Here is a 19,615-nt window from a genome sequence, read left to right on the forward strand (position 1 = left end):
TTCATTTTTTAATAATTTATGACATTCAGGAGGCAGAGCCAACATGGTGGCGTGAGTAGGACAGTGGGAATCTCCGCCCAAAAACATATATATTTTTAAAAATACAACAAATACAACTAATACTAAGAGAGAGACCAGAAGACACAGGACAACAGCCAGACTACATCCACACGTGCGAGAGCCCAGCGCCTGGAGAAAGGGGTAAGATAAAACCCCCAGCCCGGCGGGACCCGAGCACACCTCCCTCCAGCTCCCGGTGGGAGGGAGAGGGAGCCCAGGGCTGCTAAACACCCAGCCCCAGCCACCCACACCAGAGCGCAGACACAGTGCATGCATGGAGGGCTGGAAACTAGGGAAACAGGGCATCAAGACCTCTGAGCGGGTTCCGAAGCTGAAGCCCCTGTGACAAAGAAAAGCAAGTGCTTTTTGAAAGTCTTAAAGGGACAGGGGCGTAACAGCTGGATGGAAACAACACAGGTCACAGCCGGGTGGCTGGAAATTACAGGGAAAACCAGGTGCACTAACCCCCTGGGCAACAGCTCTGAGAACCCTCAAGGAGGTAAACAGCCAAAGAACCCCCTGGTCCATTACCCATCCAGGCGCTGCGAAAGCAGAGAAGAAACCTAAGGCAGGCCCCACCCACAGAAAGGAAGCTTCCTCCATATCGCCGGGCAAGACACAAAGACCCAGTATGCATGCAATTACCCAACACATGCCACTAGGGGTCGCAGTTGTCCCAGTAAAGAAAGGCCAGTAGTAAGTGAAAAGTTTGGCCCTCCCAGCTGACAGTCAATAGCACCTGTCAACATGAAAAGGCCAAAAAATATGATCCAGACAAGACTAACCCAGCTTCGACATCTGCTACATCTTCCCCTGAGAAGGAACCTGGGGAGATAGATTTAGCCACTCTTCCTGAAAAAGAATTCAAAACAAAACTCATAACCATGCTGAAGAACTTGCAGAGAAATATGCAAGAACTAAGGAAGGAGAATACAGAAATAAAACAAGCTATGGAAGGACTTCAAAACAGAATGGATGAGATGCAAGAGACCATTAATGCACTAGAAAACAGAGAACAGGAAGGCAGAAAAACTGATGCAGAGAGAGATGAAAGGATCTCCAGGAATGAAAGAATGCTAAGAGAGCTGAGTGACCAATCGAAATGGAACAATATCCGCATTATAGGGGTACCAGAAGATGAGAGAGAAAAAGGTATAGAAAGTGTCTTTGAAGAAATAATTGCCGAAAACTTCCCCAAACTAAGGGAAGAAATGGCCTCTCAGAACACAGAGGTACACAGAATTCCCATGACAAGGGATCCAAGGAGGGCAACACCAAGACACATAATAATTAAAATGGCAAAGATCAAAGACAAGTACAAATTATTAAAGGCAGCCAGAGAGAAAAAAAAAGGTTACCTACAAAGGAAAACCCATCAGGCTATCATCAGACTTCTCAACAGGAACCCTACAGGCCAGAACAGAATGGCATGATATACTTAATGCAATGAAACAGAAGGGTCTTGAACCAAGACTACTGTATCTACCACAAATATCATTTAAATATGAAGGAGGGATTAAACAATTCCCAGACAAGCAAAAGTTGAGGGAATTTGCTTCCCACAAACCACTTCTACAGGGCATCCTACAGGGAATGCTCTAGATGGGAGGACTCCAAAAGAGCACAGAACAAAACACCCAACATATGAAGAAGGGAGGAGGAGGAATAAGAAGGGAGAGAAATAAAGAATCATAAGACCGTGTTTATAATAGATCAACAAGCAAGTTAAGTTAGACAGTAAAATAGTGAAGAAGCTAACCCTGAAACTTTGGTAACCAGAAACTTAAAGTCTGTAATGGCAATAAGTACAAACTTTCAAAATTACCCTAAATGTAAATGGACTGAATGCACCAATCATAAAGAAGCAAAATCCATCCATATGCTGCTTACAAGAGACTCACCTCAAACCCAAAGACATGCACAGACTTAAAGTCAAGGGATGGAAAAAGATATTTCATGCAAACAACAGAGAGAAGAAAGCAGGTGTTGTAATTCTGGAATCAGAGAAAACAGACTTCAAAATAAAGAAAGTAACAAAAAATAAAGAAGGACATGACATAATGATAAAGGGCTCAGTCCAACAAGAGGATATAATGATTCTAAATATATAGCTCCCTATACAGGAGCACCAACATACCTGAAACAAATACTAACAGAACTAAAGAAGAAAATAGAATGCAATACATTCATTCTAGGAGACTTCAACACACCGCTCACTCCAAAGGACAAAACAACCAGACAGAAAATAAGTAAGGACACAGAGGCACTGAACAACACACTAGAACAGATGGACCTAATAGACATCTACAGAACTCTACATCCAAAAGCAATAGGATACACATTCTTCTCAAGTGCACATGGAACATTCTCCAGAATAGAACACATACTAGGCCACAAAAAGAGCCTCAGTAAATTCCAAAAGATTGAAATCCTACCAACCAACTTTTCAGACCACAAAGGCATAAAACTAGAAATAAACTGTACAAAGAAAGCAAAAAGGCTCACAAACACATGCAGGCTTAACAACATGCTCCGAAATAATCAATGGATCAATGACCAAATCAAAATGGAGATCCAGCAATATATGGAAACAAATGAGAACAACAACACAAAGCCCCAACTACTGTGGGACACAGCAAAAGCAATCTTAAGAGGAAAGTATATAGCAATCCAGGCATATTTAAAAAAGGAAGAACAATTCCAAATGAATGGTCTAATGTCACAATTATCGAAATTGGAAAAAGAAGAACAAATGAGGCCTAAGGTCAGCAGAAGGAGGGACATAATAAAGATCAGAGAAGAAATAAATAAAATTGAGAAGAATAAAACAATAGCAAAAAAATCAATGAAACCAAGAGCTGGTTCTTCGAGAAAATAAACAAAATAGATAAGCCTTGAGCCAGACTTATTAAGAGGAAAAGAGAGTCAACACAAATCAACAGTATCAGAAACAAGCAAGGAAAAATCACGACGGACCCCACGGAAATTCAAAGAATTATCAGAGAGTACTATGAAAACCTATATGCTAACAAGCTGGGAAACCTAGGCGAAATGGACAACTTCCTAGAAAAATACAACTTTCCAAGACTGACCCAGAAAGAAACAGAAAATCTAAACAGACTAATTACCAGCAATGAAATTAAAGTGGTAATCAAAAAACTACCAAAGAACAAAACCCCCGGGGCAGAGGGATTCACCTCGGAATTTTATCAGACATACAGGGAAGACATAATACCCATCCTCCTTAAAGTTTTCCAAAAAATAGAAGAGGAGGGGATACTCCCAAACTTATTCTATGAAGCTAACATCACCCTAATACCAAAACCAGGCAAAGACCCCACCAAAAAATAAAACTACACACCAATATCCCTGTTGAACATTGATACAAAAATACTCAACAAAATATTAGCAAACCAAATTCAAAAATACATCAAAAGGATCATACACCATAACCAAGTGGGATTCATCCCAGGGATGCAAGGATGGTACAACATCCGAAAATCCAAAAGCATCATCCACCATATCAACAAAAAGAAAGACAAAAACCACATGATCATCTCCATAGATGCTGAAAAAGCATTAAACAAAATTCAACATACATTAATGATAAAAACTCTCAGCAAAATGGGAATAGAGGGCAAGTACCTCAACATAATAAAGGCCATTTATGCTAAACCACAGCCAAATTATACTGAACAGCGAGAAGCTGAAAGCATTTCCTCTGAGATCGGGAACCAGACAGGGATGCCCACTCTCCCTACTGTTATTTAACATAGTACTGGAGGTCCTAGCCACAGCAATCAGACAAAACCAAAAAATACAAGGAATCCAGATTGGTAAAGAAGAAGTTAAAATGTCACTATTTGCAGATGTCATGATACTGTAAATAAAAAAGCCCTAAAGACTCTACTCCAAAACTACTAGAACTGATATCAGAAGTAGGAGGTATCTCACTCCCCAACTTCAAGCTCTACTATAAAGTCATAGTAATAAAGATAATTGGGTACTGGCACAAGAACAGAGCCACAGACAAATGGAACAGACTGGAGAATCCAGACATTTACCCAGACATATATGGTCAATTAATATTTGATAAAGGAGCCATGGACATACAATGGCAAAATGACAGTCTCTTCAACAGATGGTACTGGCAAAACTGGACAGCTACATGTAGGAGAATGAAACTGGACCATTGTCTAACCCCATACACAAAACTAAATTCCAAATGGATTAAAGACCTGAATGTAAGTCACGAAACCATAAAACTCTTAGAGAAAAACATAGGCAAAAATCTCTTGGACATAAACATGAGCAATTTCTTCATGAACATATCTCCCTGGGCAAGGAAAACAACAGCAAAAATGAAGAAGTGGGACTATATTAAGCTGAAAAGCCTCTGTACAGCAAAAGACACCATCAATAGAACAAAAAGGAACCCTACAGTATGGGAGAATATATTTGAAAATGACAGATCTGATAAAGGCTTGATGTCCAGAATATATAAAGAGCTCACATGCCTCAACAAACAAAAGACAAATAACCCAATTAAAAAATGGGCAAAAGAACTAAACAGTTCTCCAAAAAATAAATACGGATGGCCAACAGACACATGAAAAGATGCTCCACATCGCTAATTATCAGAGAAATGCAAATTAAAACTACAATGAGGTATCACCTCACACCAGTAAGGATGGCTGCCATCCAAAAGACAAACAACAACAAATGTTGGCGAGGCTGTGGAGCAAGGGGAACCCTCCTACACTGCTGGTGGGAATGTAAATTAGTTCAACCATTGTGGAAAGCAGTATGGAGGTTCATCAAAATGCTCAAAACAGCCTTACCATTTGATCCAGGAATTCCACTCCTAGGAATTTACCCTAAGAATGCAGCAATCAAGTTTGAGAAAGACAGATGCACCCCTATGTGTATGTATCGCAGCACTATTTACAATAGCCAAGAATTGGAAGCAACCTAAATGTCCATCGGTAGATGAATGGATAAAGAAGATGTGGTACATATACACAATGGAATACTACTCAGCCATAAGAAGAGGGTAAATCCTACCATTTGCAGCAACATGGATGGGGCTGGAGGGTATTATGCTCATTGAAATAAGCCAAGTGGAGAAAGAGAAATACCAAATGATTTCACTCATCTGTGATGTATAAGAACAAAGGAGAAACTGAAGGAACAAAACAGCAGCAGAATCACAGAACCCAAGAATGGACTAACAGGTACCAAAAGGAAAGGGACTGGGTAGGACAGATGGGTAGGGAGGGATAAGGGGGGGGTGAGAACAAGGGGCGTATTACTATTAGCATGCATGGGGGGGTGGGAGAAAAGGGAGGGCTGTACAACACAGACAAGACAAGTAGTGATTCTACAATATTTTGCTATGCTGATGGACAGTGACTGTAAAGGGGTTTAGAGGGGGGACCTGGTTTAGGGGAGAGCCTAGTAAACATAATATTCGTCATGTAAGTGTAGATTAACAACAAAAAAAAGAAAGAAAGAAAGAAAAGGGGCATTATACCCTGATAGGATAAAACTAACTGTAAATCAACAATTAATGTATGCTTTAAATATCCTTAATTTTGACCACTTAAAGGGTGTCAGATGATCAGCTATAGAGGTACATTTTTTTAATAATATTCCTTTCTCTTTAAAAAAAAAAAAAAAAAGCAGTTCCTGTGTGGTGACCTCCAATGAGTTCTACACAATGGTATAAAGGGGATGTTAAAGTATAGGCAAAAGGTCTGTTTGTGTTTATACAGAGGATCAAAGCCTAATTTCGCTACCCAGAAAATGAACTAAGATAGAATATGAAAAAGAACTTCCAACATCAGCACTCTCTGGAAGACTCATACCAGAAGAGGATCATCAAAATACCCCAACACGCACTGCTACAGCTGTAGATGCACTCATCCCACCAGTTCCTGGACTTGCCATGGGAATGAAAAAGGAGATATCTAAGCTGGCCTGTGCATACAGTAAAACAACAAATTTGACTGGATCTATACTGTTGGAATTCAACCAAGAATTAGGAGAAGTGCAAATTGTAGCACTCCAAAATCTTATAACTATAGACTATCTACTATTAAAAGAACATATGGTATGTGAACAGTTCCCAGGAATGAGTTGTTTTAATTTGTCTGATTTCTCTCAGACTGTTCAAGTTCAGTTGGACAATACCCACCATATCATAGATAAGTTTTCACAAATGCCTAAGGTGCCTAACTGGTTTTCTTGGTTTCACTGGAGATGGCTGGTTATTATAGGTCTGCTTTGGTTATGTAACTGTACTCCTATTATGTTAATTTGTTTGCACAATTTAATTAGTAGTTTAAAACCTATACATATTGAAGTTACTCTACAAGAAGATATGTCAAAGAAATAATCAATCTTCCCATGTTTTCTTCCATCTGCTACTTCTATAGCTTCTCTTCTTCCTTCCTAATTACAACACTTAAATAGAATTCGTGCCTCATATCGAATTTACCGAGTATCATAATTCCTCCAAGTGGTAAACATACCTCAAGACAAATGCTGGGCATAGAAGCCACAGGGCATAAATCTGCAAGAAAGTAAAAATCTTACCTTTTCAAACGGTATTGCTTCTCTCTCACTTACCGACTTTACATTTCCCTGTATGGCCCCGGAAGATGACTGGTTAGCCAGAGATGGATAAGATTCCTCAAGGGAGGAACAACCTAAGACAGGCACAGTCGCAGGGGGGCCATCAGGTGAGAAATTGGGGATCAACAGAGGTGAGGCTTAGAACCTTACCCCCCTGTTTTGAGAGAAATCTTCTGCATCCGTGGATGTTTTGTTGCCCTTGTCTAGCTTGGATTAACACATAGTCTACAGGCACACACCTGATCATCTACATTTGCTCTCTTACAACACTAAACTATGTTTTCTACCTTTATCTTGCATCTACCTACCACTTCAGCATTTTATTAAAAATAATAATAATAGAGAAACGTGGTATCCACGTATAAATCAAGTATAAAACTCAAACGAATATTCATATTTGAACTGATTGTTTATAGTTTATAATGCATGATCAAAACTGAAAGTTTCTGTAATGACTGTCCTTGTACTATTCACCATGTAACTTATTCACTATGTAAGAATTTGTTCTCCATGTAAGAACTTGTTCATTATGCTTCAGAAGATTGGAGACTGATGAAAATTAGGCTTGGGGTGGATTAATGATTGTGCATTGAGTCCCCTATACAGAATTTTATTGTTGTTAACAACCATATGATCAATAAATATGAGAGATGCCCTCTCAAAAAATAAAAAACAAAAAACAACAACAACAAAAAAAGTACAGACTTCCAATTGTAAAATAAATAATTAGCCGGGATATAATGCATAGCATAAGGAATATAGTCAAAATATTGTAACAACTTTGTATGGTGATAGCTGGTAGCTAGAATTATCATGTATATAAATATTGAATCACTGTGTTGTACACCTGAAACTAATGTAATACTGTGTCAACTACCCTTCAATAAAAAATACAAATAAAAAAAAGTTCCAGCAAAGCATAAAAAAAATAATAATAATTTATGACATTCATGAAAAGTATATGTGATCAAACAATGGCATAAATTTTTGATGACTGAAATTGTGAAAAATTCATTAGGCAATAGAGATATGATATAATCCCATACATAACTCAGAAGGTATAGCATGCATTAGATGACTTATTTTATATAGGCAATATGTTGAAAATATTTCAGTATAGAATTAACTATAAAATAATTTAAAGAGTATCCTTTATTCAGACTAATTCAGTTATACCTTAGAAAATATTATTTTTAAAAAGCAATTATGTTAATGATGAATAAATACACAAGCATTTTTAGCAATTGCGTCTGATATCATATCTTATGGGTATCGAAACATAAGAACCGTACTTTCTACCCACATGAGCTTACAGTCTAAGTGAGGAGACAAGACATTTTCCAGAACAGACGTATCTCAAAAACAAAGATATATGACAGTGCTAATAAAATCATAGAACAATTTATAGTTCCATTCTCTGAATAGCTAAAACATGACTTTCTGCATGGCTCAGCTAGTAATTAATCTTATGTATTGCCTGTTATGTGTATCATTAATTTATTAATTTGTTGAGCCAATAATAGAAATTAGTAGTGATAGAGAACAGAAAAAAATAGGAAAAAGTAGTCTGTTAGCAGTACATCAAATGACTCTATTTGTTTAACATAAGAGGAAATGGTAGCTTCTAAATAACATGCATTCACAGGTAGATACTTAAAATGCATTCACAGGTAGATACTTCCTACCTCATAATTCCAATATTATGTGAATTTCCACCTCAAGAATGAGTATAAAAACTTATTTCAAACACAGAAATATACTATAACATATACACATAACAGTGGTTATTTTAATTCTGCATTTTACATTGCATTGAATTTATGTAACTTTCAAAGAAAAATACATCAAAGGATGCAAAACTCTTATAAATACCTGTTTACTAATAATAAAGATAAAAACTATCAAAAGTTCCATTTCTTGGGAAAATATTGTTTATCAGATATTTTGTAAATTTTTGTTCATTTAATATTTACCATAACACTATTATTTTCATCTTACAAATTACAAAATATTCAAAAAGACTAAGCAACTAACATATGGTCATATACTTTTTTTTCTTTATTTATAAGCAGATATATGATTTAAAACTAGGCTTGATATAGTCATTTGACTATATCAATTGCCTGTTGATATTATTGTCAAATTTGATAATTCATTTAGTATTATTCAAATATTCAAAATTCTGGAATAAAGTACAGGTAAGATAATACTTAGATTGTGTCAGAAAACATGTACTAAAATTTGCAATGCAATTAAATATAAATAAGATCTATTGGAGAATATACTTTAATCAGATGTTCAGGGTCATACATTAGTATAACTGAAACATTAATATAATGTACTCTATAAGCAATAGGTATATATCTATTTTTTAATTGGTAGCAATAACTTTTTAAAACTTAAACATATCCCACTGGGAAAGTCCCATACTTATTTTAAAGTTAATAAACTGTTCTTTAAACTTACTTAACTCCTTATTTAAAATGTCTATCATAAACCTTTATATGATTTTATATTTTTAATTCTATCAAATTAATATAATAAAAATCTTAGTAACATACAAACTGCCACAGCTTATGTCAAACCAGCATAGTATCAAATTTTTTGTTTCATAACCTATCTTTGATACATTTATTCCTGCCAGCCAATCTTGTATTCTTGCATTCTACAATGAGAATCAAAGGAATTATAATGTGTACCGCTATGACATGTTCAGTTCTCAAAGAAATGGAAGATCAGATGACTATAGGAAGTGGCCATAACAGAGTAGACTTAGGGGTGGGCAAAATCTATCCTCATAAAACATGCCCTTTTTTGTTGTTTTGTTTAAAATTAATCATGGAGTAGAAATATTTAAATACTACAACAGACTCCCAAAATATCAGCAGATTTGAAAAGAAACCAAAAAGAACTTTTGGAAAATAAAGCAAGCAGGAAATGTTAAACAACAGATTAGAAAGAATGAAGAAAGAATTAGTAAAGAAGAAGACAGAATTGAAGAAATTATGTGATTGGAACACAAAGAGTAAACAAAATAGAAAGGATAGGTAAAAAATTAAAAGACATAGAAGATAGAATGAGAGAACTAAGATAATTTTAGACAAAGAACCAGAGAAAATGTAAAGAAAAGGCTGAAGAATCTATTTGAAGGGATAATGATTAAAAATGCCCAAATGGTGAAAGCAACTGAAAGAATCCATATGTAGGCACCCTAAGCTGAAAATGAAGATAAATAGTCAAAGGAGGAAGTGAAAAGCAGTTCAAATCCTCTAAATATGAATGAATGAAAGCCATACTGGTAGAAGACTCCTGTACATCAATAATGGAAGCCAGAAGCCAGAAGGCAGAAAATAGTATCTACAACATGCTAAAAGGAAATAATCACCAAACTAGAATTGTATTTGAATAAACTGTCTTTTTGAAATGTAGTTGTAAACTAAATTGTAAACTAAATTGTAAAATTGTAAAGTAAATCTATATGAACACTATCTGTATATAATAATTTTTTTATTTTAATTTAAAAGGAAATGAAAATAAGTAAATCAAAGGGGTGATCATAACAAAATGTTCTAAAATGTCAATCCTAAATTACCATTTACCTTTATATTTTAAGTATACATGGTAAAAACAAGGATAACTACAAAAATAATAGTTCCAAACCAGAAAAAGGGAAAATGGGATTAAAAAAACACACACACCAAATTTCATCAATCCAACATGAAACAAGAAAGAAGCAAAAAGGATCTGCAGAAAAAATAGAACATATGACTAGATTTAAAAAACACAGCAGGATAAATAACAATCAAAATAAATATAAATGTAATAATTCATAAGTTATACAAAAGAAAATGTCTCATTCAATATTTTAAAGAATCTAGCTATACTAAAATCCGAAACACTGTAATACCAAATGCTGTCAAGGATGTGAAGAAGGAAGAGGAATTCTCATTCATTACTAGTGGAAATGCAAAATGGCACAGTCACTTTGGAAGACAGTTTAGCAGCTTCTTACAAAATTAAACAAACTCTTAAAATATAGTCTAGTAATAACGCTCTTTGGTATTCACCCAAATGAGTTGGAAACCTACACATGAATTATTGGAGCAACTTTACTCAAAATTACCAAACCTAGTAAGCAACTAAGATGTCCTTCAATAGTAAATGGATGAACAAACTGTGTTTATTTAAATACACATAAATACCCATAAATTAAAAATACCTATAAAATGGAATCTTATTCAGCAATAATGAGAGATGAGCTATAAAACCACAAAAAGACATGGAGGAAACTTAGATGCATATTTCTAAGTGAAAAAGCTACCTGAAAAGGTTACACACTACATGATTCCAATTACCTGACATTCTGGAAAAGGCAAAAAAAAAATAGAGACAGTCAAAAAAAGATTAGTGGTTTCCCAGGGATCACATGAAGGGAAGGAAGGATGAATAGGTAGAACACAAGGGAGTTTTTAGATCAGTGAAACTATTCTGCATGACTGTAATTGTAGATACATATCCTTACACATTAGACAAAACTCATAGAAGGAACAACATACAGAGTGAGCCATAATGTAGCCTAGACTTTATCTAATGATTGGCTCTTAGTTGTAACAAATGCACTTCACTAATGCAAGATGTTAAGAATGGGGGAAACTGGAAGTGGGAGTGAGGACATAGTGGAACCTCTCTGTACTTTCCACCGAATTTTTCTGTAAAACTAAAACTACCCAAAAATAGCCTATTTATTTTTTTAAATAGAGAAAAATAAATATAAATTTTTATACCAAAAAAAAAAAGCAGCTGTAGAGACACAAGACAAGTGTAAAACATACAGATTTTAAAAGTCTGGGTAGAAATAGATGCAAAGAGATATATAAAGCAAATATGAACAAAAGGAAATCTGTAATAGCTAAATACATTTCAGACAAAATAAATTGTTATTGGAGTTAGTTTGGTGATTTTATTATATTAAAACATTCAACTGACTAGGAATATATAACATATATAATTCTAAATTTAATGCACATAATTTAAAATCCCATAAATATGTAAAGCAGAAGATGAGAAAAATAAAAAGAGAAAGTAGCAAATCAACATCATTGATAGATATTGACATGGCTTTCAAATATCAACAGGTTAATTAGACAAAACTACTATAGAAGTTTTTAACAAAATTAGAAAAATTAATTTAATGAATTTCCTAGATTCTGCAACCAACTGGATAATGCACATCATTACAAAGTACACATAGAATATTAACAAATACTGACCATATTCTAAGCCAAAAAATAACTTTCAAAACATTTCAAAACATAGATCTCCTTTACTGATTGCACTGCAACTAAATTACAAGTTTGTAAGAACAAACAAAATATTTCTAAAAAACACAGTTGAATAATTCATGGATCAGAAAATAAAAAAATAATGGAAATATTAATAGAACTGAATGAAAACAAAAGGAATATGAAATATAACTTGTAGAAGGGAGTCAATTTACTATCTAGTAAGACATTCATAACCTAAAATGTTTATATTAGCCTTAACTAAGTTTCAGTTAGCTCTTGTTGCATAAAATAGTCCAAATAAATCTTTTCAGACATCACAAGAAAGCTTCCCAGATTTTTTGGCAATATGATTTGATTTATGCAATAATATTATATATTTTTTATCTATCATGCAATTTCTAAAAGTATATCCTCAATTCCATTTTAGCAAAACTTTTCTTTTAAATTATTTGTGAAGTTGCCAGAAAGTATATTCCATATACTTACAAATAACTGGGAAAAAATAATAAGCATACTACAGATATGCTTAATAGTGCCAGAAGAAATGTTGTAACTTAAGCATTTATAAACAAGGAATTAATATTCAAACAGATAAGAAAAAAAAGACTCAATACACAAATGCCCTTTCATGTAGAAAAATCAGTGGAAAAATCAAGAAAACTATAAGCATTATTTCAGCCAAAACAACATATTAGATTTAAATTTCTAGTTAAATTGACTTTAAAACTGCGAAGTCATTACAAAATTACAATTGCTTTTACACCTTAAAGTATTTATTACTGAGTTATCCAGAAATGTGACTTTGTGTTTGGTGTGAAATTTGGCTAGGTCTGAAGATAGAATACTTCAAGACACATCAGAATTCTCAACCAGTTTCAAAAAGATTAAATGGCAAATCTTTGTAGTGACTACTGTAAAACTACTTACAAATCTATTGAATACTTATGATTTTCGCATATATCAAATTTTACAAAAAGCCTACTTCTATCCTTGATATTCTGTCACCAGATGCCAAACAAAATAGCAAGTCCTACATATCTACTGTATGCATTATTCACACAGACCACAGTGAGAATAGTACTGCTGAGGTACACCATATTGTGGCCCTACTGATAGATAACTATGCAAAAACATTGCAAATATTTTACTGGTTCAAAATTATAAATAAAATTAAAGCACAGAGATCATAACCATAAATTTAAAATTACAGTTGTACCCAATACTATGTATAAGACTATGTCATTTCTATAGCTACATTAGAAAATATTTTTTATATCTTACATATTATTTTTTTGTCATCTGTTTTAATTTAATTCTTCAAATTCTCTTAGACTCAATTTCATGTGATCTAAAAATATCACCATTTCAATAGTACCATTCTAAGGATACTAGTACTTTAAATTACAAACTAACATCTTCTTTCACATCTCAAAGCATTGAATTTGTGTTAATAGATTTAATCATAAAACTTCAAATTACCTGCTACTTACAAACATTGCCTTCATATAATGCCTAATAGTTGAGTTAAGTAGAGAACTATGAATGTAATTGTTTAAATATGGTACTAAAACTACAAAGACACAATTCCAAAAGATAGTGCCTTGCTGTCAACATATAATATTGTCAGTATGGAATAATGTTTCTATACTCAATTAAATGCATCTTTTAAAATAATTTAGTAGCTATTTTTTAGTACCAGTAATCCAGTTATAGTACTTATTTTCCACATAGCTCTAGAAAAATATTCTTAAAATAGAATTATTAAGAAAGAAATTTCAAAAATTTCCGAAGAACTTTTGAACAAAATAAAATTCCCTAAATGCACTTGAAGAGCTATACTTTGAGTCCAACTAACTAAAAAGAAAAATGTAACTACAGGGTATAAGAAGCATTTTAAGAAATAATACAGAAGCACCATAATTCTCTTTCATTTACAAGAATAGTTGAACACATTTTCCACCAGAGTGGCCACTGATCTTCACTGAAAATGGCAAATTGCTTTATTTTATTCTATCATAGGGTTTTCTTTGAAATGATGCTCTTTGGGAGCTTCTAACTCAATAATGGCTTGAGCAGTGACAAAGACAGTGATTTTTCTGTTCTAGATCAGGATTATACATGAAAGCAGACTAGGAGATCAAATAAAAATTACAATTTACCTCCACTACCCTGAAAGAGAAAGAGAGAAGAAACTTCTAGAAAAAGGCAAAAATTAACATTTTAAAGAGAAGTTATAAAGTCCCCAACAGCAAAAGCCAGGTCCCAGTTGAACTGAAAATACCAAACGTAATTACAAAAACCATTAATCAAAACATAGGAGAATATTAGAATGAAGAATGTTTTGATAACTATTTCTCAAAAAGTTTGTTGAAAGAATGAGTGAATTGCCCTGAATTCATATAATTAGTATCCATCTAACAGTTTAATGAGTCATTTTTATGTTCCAGTCACTGAAAATACAATATGGAAATAAAAGTCATTTTCTGCCCTCAAAGAACATCCTGTTGAATAGTCTAAAGAACTACATTCTTTTTTGGCTCTATAGTGTTGTTAGCTGTGCAGATATTTACAAACAAATTATTGTCTTTGAGTTATTGCATCCTCATCTGTTAAGCAAGGACCAAGTACTTGCCCTCTCACCTTGCATACCTATTGTCATTAAGACTGCAGCCCAGGACTTAATTTCTCCCTTTGGATTATTAACATATTAGACACAAAAACAAAACTTTACATTTGGATGTGAAATTATAAAATCAAAACAAAATATCATGCTCACTTTAATGTAAATTATTTCTTGAGAAAAAAAGTACACAATTCTGGTATCTTATATATTAAAAAATACAACTATTAGATTTGAAACAAGATCAACATTTTCTAAAATTGCTTACTTTTTAAACCAAAAGCATGCATTCATTTTTTAAGAGACAAGAAAATATTTTCTATAATGAAACAGAGCAAGCAAAAAAGAAAGTTACCTATTTTTATAATATTAAATATTAAAATAAGAAGCATTATTACTGAACTATAAGGAAAAGATCACAATGGTGATACATACTTGCTAAAGATGTGAGAAAGTTCATCATCAGTCTCCTAAAATATTCAGAATCTATTTTCATGTAAGGATAAAACATAACAGCAGAGAGAAAACTCACATAGGTGGCAAATCATTCCACTAAGTTCTGTGGAACCTTTAACCTCAATGGCTACAGAGATTCCTTTTCCTGACACCTAAACTGAACTTGCTCACAATTCTATGTGGAATGCAATCACCTATCATCTTAAACTTGCATATTAAGATGAAATCTTATTTAACTTCAGTTACCTGATGCCATAGAAGTTAAACTTTAATAATGCAAGTGTGATATAAGAGAGACTAAAAGAAAATTATGTAAGGAGACTAGTCACCTGCTGTGACTTGGGCTTAAACAAGACAGGGTATGAAGTTTCTTTATTTTTTCCTCTGGAGCTGCTTCATCAATCATCAAAGTCAATGTCTTCCTCAAGAAATCGATTCAACCATACTAACTGTAGCATTAAATCACAGTGTAGCTCTTCTTATTTATTTTTTAAGAAGGGCAGTATGCGGACTGGTTAAGATAATAAGCTTTAAAGCCATAGATACTTAACTTTTAAATCCTATCTCTAAGTCTGTTTCTTTATCTATAAAACAGGATGATATTTAGTTTCTATATAAGGTGTTTAAATATGACAATGTTTATAAAACAGCTGGCACATAGCAAACCCTGAGCCTATAGTTAGCTGATAGCATTCTCATAGCATTCTCTGAGCAACAGTCATTATAATACTAAAGAGTGGCCCAAAATAAATTCTATTTGGAACAAAGGGTCTTATATATCTGTATCAATATATAGATTTATAAATCTCTACAAATATGCACTCTTAGGGAAGATGAGGCTTCCTAAGCATGATAACAAAAGCCAGTAACATAAAGGAAAATACTGACAGATATAACAACATAAAAATAAATGTTTGAGTTAAAAAAGCACCTAGAAGTGGAATTCCTGGGTCAAATGGTATTTCTATTTTGAGTTTTTTGCCATAAGAAAAAAACAGATCATACCATTTGCAACAACATGGATGGAGCTAGAGGGTATTACGCTCAGTGAAATATGCCAGGTGGAGAAAGACAAGAACCAAATGATTTCACTCATATGTGGAGTATAAGAACAAAAGAAAACTGAAGGAACAAAACAGCAGCAGAATCACAGAACCCAAGAATGGACTAATAGTTACTAAAGGGAAAGGGACTGGGGAGGATGGGTGGGAAGGGAGGGACAAGGGCAGGGAAAAAGAAAGGGGGCCTTACGATTAGCATGTATAGTGTGGGGGGGAAACGGGGAGGGCTGTGCAACACAGAGAAGACAAGTAGTGATTTTACAGCATCTTACTACGCTGATGGACAGTGACTGTGAAGGGGTATGTGGGGGGGACTAGGTGAAGGGGGGAGCCTAGTAATCATAATGTTCTTCAGGTAATTGTAGATTAATGATACCAAAATAAAAATAAAATAAAATAAAAAAGCACCATAAATATAGGAATATAAATTGGTAAAACATTTTGGGGAAAAAAATGTGACAATATTTTAAATAACCTTAAAAATGTGCACATTATTTGATTCCTCAATACCAATTCTAAGAAGTTATTCTTATAAATGAATAGTAAATAATGTGCTCACAGATTCTGCTGAAAAGTTTTATAATGTGTTAATGTCAAAAAGAGAGAAAAAGGAAAGAAGGGAGGAAGGAAGGAAGAAAAGAAGGGAGGGAGGGAAAAAGGTAGGTAGGAAGGAAGGGAAGAAAAGAAACCTTCAATGTTCAAAAATAGAATAAATTGTGGTACAATTAATTATACAGTATATCTCTTAAATTATAGCCATTGAATTGCATTGTAAAAGAATGGTTAATAGCATGAAAATATATTCATAATACATTAACTAAAAGAGAAAACCATGGAAGATATGATACCATTTTATTTACTGATAGAGAAAATTCAAAATAAGCATAACAGGTGTCAAAAGAATGGGAGATCTTTCTTTATTTTTTCTTTTGCTATCTAGACAAGATATACATATTTTTAAAAATACTTGTAAAAATATATAAAACAAAATGTGGTAGTTATAGCCAATTGTAAAATTTCCTGAACAAATACCAGTTAGATTTTTTTAAAGCACAGAGATTTCTACTTTACACATAAAATGTAGCACAGAGAACATTATAAGCTGAATTAAAGTGAACAAATTTCAGTTTATTGTATTTAAGGATAGAAAATCAGCTAATATTCATCTGAGAGTAACACCTTTAATGTAGAAGAAAAAAATCACCCACTATTGAAAAGAATGTACCTGGGGAGCCCAGATTGCTCATTTCCCCAATTAATCATAAGAAAGAGAAAATGACTCTAGTTCCAAACCATATATACACTTAATTTTTTTAGGAACAGATGAAAGCAAAGGAAGAATTTATCTTTTTCTTAATGTGCTGCTTAAAGTAGTATGGAGCTAAGTGTCTAAATGAAGATAAATACATCAAATTCAAAGATATTATTAAAACTCATTAAATATAATTCCCACCTAAACATAAGCAAAATGAATTAAGACACAGAACTAAGTTTTCCATTTCCTAAACTTAATGAATACATAAGCATTTCTATTAGGCATCAATAAGTGGTTATATTATGTTGCTTAATTATTTTTTTCTTATCATAAATTTTGGCACATTGTAGAGTACACTCATAGTACATAATCCCTTTAAGAACAAAAATGTGATTTTTTTCATAGCTTTAGAATCTAAGAAAACTGATCACTTCTAGTTTTCTTCTACATAAACTGTAACACCTTTTAGGAGTTTCAAATATACAATCTAATTTCATTTTATTTTGTTTTCTTTTACATCCCATCACATTTGACTGAGGTTTCCAATTATTATAACATTTAGCAAATTGTACCTTCCATTAAGGCCATTTAAATGTAATTTTGTCCTCCTCTCATCCCAAGTTTTAAAATCTATAAAGGCAAGGAACTTACTGTGTTTAATTTTTTCATTTCTAACATCTCTTCTAAATGTAACTCTCAGTATGTGCTGATTAAAACAGAATTTTGGTCAGTTTTGTAAAATCTGATATGTAAAACCAATATTTGAAGATGCAAAATGATATTTACTAACAGGAATGTCTTCAGCAAAACACAAATTCTCAGGACCTTAGGTTCATCATCTGTAACATATATATGCATAGCTATCCACTCATCCCCACTAGTGCCTAAGTAGTAAGTTAGAGCTTGTGAGAACACTAGGGAATTATAAATCACAATGCTACTACAAGGAATTATCTAGGACTAACAGCTCCATATATATAGTTTTTTATTATTAAGGTATCATCTATATACAATTTTATGAAGGTTTCACAAGAAAAATAATGTGGTTACTACATTCACCCTCATTCTCGAGTCCCCCCCAATACCCCATTGCAGTCACTGTCCAACAGTGTAGTAAGATGCCACAGAGTCCCTACTTCTCTTCTCTGTGCTACACTGTAGCTCCATACATTATTGATTTTTAGTAACAACTAATACCTGGCTCTGCTAGGGATTTATTCATCTATCTATCTAAGTAAAACTTTTAGTTCAAATAAATATGTTTGCCATCCAGAATGTGAAGTTATTAGTTATTAATAAGAAATTGATGTTTATAGTACAAAGAACAGGGACTTTGAAATTAGATCAGGCTCACATTTTTATTTCAGCATTTACTAGCTACCTCAGTTATACTCCCTGAACGTTAGCTACCTCAGTTGTATATAGGAGATGCTTATAATAATAATAATAATAATAATAATAATAATAATAATAATAATAATAATAATAATAATATATCTCTTGGAGCTTTAAAAAGAATGAAAGTGCTCCACCAACTAGAAGGCATTATAAAAAATTTGGCATTGTTATTAACTTTTACATAGTTTTAACTGTAGATTATCAATAATCATAATAACCTTCACTAATATAGTGACTACTGTATACAAGATGCTAGAATGTTTTATATATATTTGTTAATTTTCAAAACTGTAAAAAATTATTGTTCTAATTTTACATAATAGAAAACTAGACTCAAAACACTTGAGAACCTGATCAAGTACACATAATGTAGCAGTGGTAGAATTTGAACCAAGGACCAAGATGTCAAAAACCTATGTTTTTCCTACCACATCAGACTTTCAAAATAGAGTTCAGGTACCTCCTACTGAATGCCAGTAGTATAGCTCCTGAAAGTCAGATATGAAAAAGCTAATGAGTAGTTTGTTTGTTACATTAATAGGAAGTATTGAAATATGTTACACATTAACCCCAATATGCAATAAATTTCATAGAATGCACTAAAATTTTAAGTGTCAAGCTATTGTATTAGATATAAACTACTTGAATCATTGCTTCCTGATCACCAAGTGATTAACAGTTAGCACACAATTGATTTGGACGCAACATAGCCACACTCAGAAGCACATCACTTTTGTTGATACACATTTTGAGAGGTTACACCTGATACTGCTATTCTAACAACTATATTCAATCCTTTCTCAAACATTATTAAAAATTATGCACTAAGTTTAGATAAATATAA

General features: G+C 33.2%; 1 protein-coding gene across 3 annotated transcripts in view; it reads right to left on the reverse strand.

Moving 5' to 3' along the window:
* NAALADL2 (N-acetylated alpha-linked acidic dipeptidase like 2) overlaps positions 1-19,615 on the reverse strand; it is a 1,394,480-nt gene that overhangs the window by 1,244,010 nt on the left and 130,855 nt on the right. The window contains exon 3 of one of the 3 annotated variants that reach the window (XM_073232061.1): positions 8,382-8,412. The exons of the other annotated variants lie outside the window; for them this stretch is intronic. The gene's annotated coding sequence lies outside the window, so the exon portion shown is untranslated. The remainder of the gene's footprint in view (positions 1-8,381; positions 8,413-19,615) is intronic. 3 annotated transcript variants of the gene reach the window in all.

Source organism: Manis javanica, chromosome 3, assembly GCF_040802235.1.
Source record: "Manis javanica isolate MJ-LG chromosome 3, MJ_LKY, whole genome shotgun sequence".
Classification (NCBI taxonomy): domain Eukaryota; kingdom Metazoa; phylum Chordata; class Mammalia; order Pholidota; family Manidae; genus Manis; species Manis javanica.